Genomic DNA, 2,635 nt, shown 5'->3' on the forward strand with positions numbered 1-2,635 from the left:
AATAACAAGTATTCTTTGATTATATTACATGTCAGGCATTATGCTAAGCACTCTACACACATTGACTCTTATTCTTGACAGTGACCCCTAAGGGAAGCATGATCATTTTCTCCATTTTCTACTTATCTACCAGGTCTGTCTATCTCAAGTCCCTCCCATCTTTAAGGTGTCAGTATTTTTTCTCCCATCCGTGAACCTAGTGATTGCAAAATGACTGTAGCAGTTCAAAGTGTCATGTCCACACAAAGCAATATCAACAGTAAAATAAAGGAACATTGTGTTTTATTTTATCTCCTGTTTTAGTAGGGAGGAGGTTCCTCTTGGCCAGAATTTGATTACATGTCTATACTTACCTTTGGCAAGGGGATTCAATTACCACGGCTTGCTTAGACCAATTACTTGGAATGAAATGGATGTTGGGAGGTCAATTACCATGACAACCATGTACATCTTCCATTGTAAGCTCTCAGGATAACCTAAAGATATTGAGAAACCACTACGGGGAAGACAAAAACCTGCTGGGTATAAGTTCAAGATACTTAAAGAACTTTAGGTCTGCTTTCAGCAAATTTTGATTTGATTTTACCTTGGCACTTTTAATTAGTTATGTTTGGTAAAACTTGTCATTTATAGGCATTTATATGAACTACACATCAATTACATAATTGCCATAGAACACACGTATTGGGCCTCATTAAAACTTGCATCATATTAAAAAGCTGGGGTACATTTCCACAATGGAATACTACTTGGCCATAAGGAGAAGGAAATCTTACCTCTTGTGGCAGCATGGATGGGCCTGGAGAGCACTGTGCGAAGTAAAATAAGCCAGTCAGAGAAAGATGAATATCATAGGATCTCACCTGTATGTGGACCCTAATGCAAAGAATAAACAAGCAAACACAATAGAAACAGACTCACAGATATATAGAAAACTGACAGCTGTCAGAGGAAAGGGGTTGAGGGGTCTGGCCAAAATAGGTGAAGGGATTAAACAAAAACACCCCTCATAGACACAGACAACAGTATCGGTACGGTGATGACCAGAGGGAAGTGGAGTGGGCACAGGTAGGAGAGGGTAATAGGGAAATGAATGGTGACAAGAAGAGACCTGACTTTGGGTGGTGAAGACACAATAAAATATATAGATGATGTATTATAGAATTGTGCATTTGAAATCTATATAATTTTATTAACCAGTATCACCCCAATAAATTCAATAAAACATTTAAAAACATATCATATTGTATTGAGATCAAATGTATCTTATAATACAGTAAACTCAGCTAATTTAGCTTGAGTCCTCACAGTCTGTTGCTTGCATAGTTTACTCATCTTTTTGTAACAAACAGAAGTGTTATGATGACGATTTTTCATTTTGGTTTACAATGCTGAGTGGATCATTTGAAATTTTAGTGTGTATGATTCATAAAGTTGTACAAAGATGTAAGGTGCACCAAATTTAACACGCAAAAATTTTTACAAACCAATTCCAACTCAGGGCATCTGAATTCTTGTAATGATAGCTTTCCCCTGGCATGTGGATTGGAACTTTGGAAGAAAAATAGGCTGACTCTGGATGGATATATGCTATATTAAATTAAACTTTTTACTACATTTGAAATTCAAGGGAAGAATTTTATAGCTCTCTTATGGGTGTTCCACAGAAAGAAGTCTTACAGAGAGAAGTCTAGGAAGGTATTGTGTCTATAAGATGTTTACGCACACAACCTGCTCTCAGGAGGAACAGAAGTTCAATAGGAGCCTCACGCTTTAAATTTCCCAAGGTGTTGACAATGTGTGATTATCCTCACCGAGCCTTCCCTCTATCACAGTTTCTACCCCTCCAGGCAGATATGTTCTCTAAGTAGGTTCCCACTGTGTTCTCAGTTTTTAAAAAGTTTCTGCATTTCTCTATGTTTTTGAAATTTGTAATCAAGAGGGAAAGGATTTGACCAATTTCAGGAAAATTTGGATTTATTAAGATAACTGGTAACAAATTTAGAGGAAGAACCAAAATAATTCAGCTTCTGGAAGGCAGAAAAGCAAAGACTTCCACCCAGAGGGCTGCTATTAAGGTGATTCTGCTCTGATGACTTCCGGTCCTATATTGCAGTGTTCACAAAATAGTGCATCTCCCTAAACTAAAAATGTTTCAGGCTTGAAATGCCTGCCTGGAGGGTTGGAGAGGAACATTCTAACAGTTGTCCTGGGATATTCTTTTTAACTTTATGTTTTTATGACTTAATTCTTTAGGTAGATATTTTTAAATCGCCTGCCTGGGTATCCTTTCTGCCTTTGAAATGAACGTTTTTCATTGTTCTCCCAGGTTCATCCTCGCTTCTCTGCTTCATACTGAGGGCCTGGGGAAGCTAAATTATAGACTTCATCAATGTCCACCTTCCTCTCTGGTTTCCGGCAAAATTGGACAATAGGAGATTAGAGGTAACAAAAAGTATGAGGTCAGAGTGTTCATTTCCCTGGCTCTCTCCCTAATGTGTTTCTATGAATTGGATGAGTGTTTTGTTGTGTTTTTTTTTCTTTCAAGAGCTGCAGATCCTGATGAGCAACCCCTCTCTACAGCTATATTGAATCTTGGCAGATTTCTCCAACAATCGCCTCTGTTTTCTCAGGC

The sequence above is a fragment of the Sturnira hondurensis genome, unplaced genomic scaffold (genome assembly GCF_014824575.4).
Source record: "Sturnira hondurensis isolate 20B ecotype Veracruz unplaced genomic scaffold, ASM1482457v3 Scaffold0001872, whole genome shotgun sequence".
In the NCBI taxonomy this organism is placed as follows: domain Eukaryota; kingdom Metazoa; phylum Chordata; class Mammalia; order Chiroptera; family Phyllostomidae; genus Sturnira; species Sturnira hondurensis.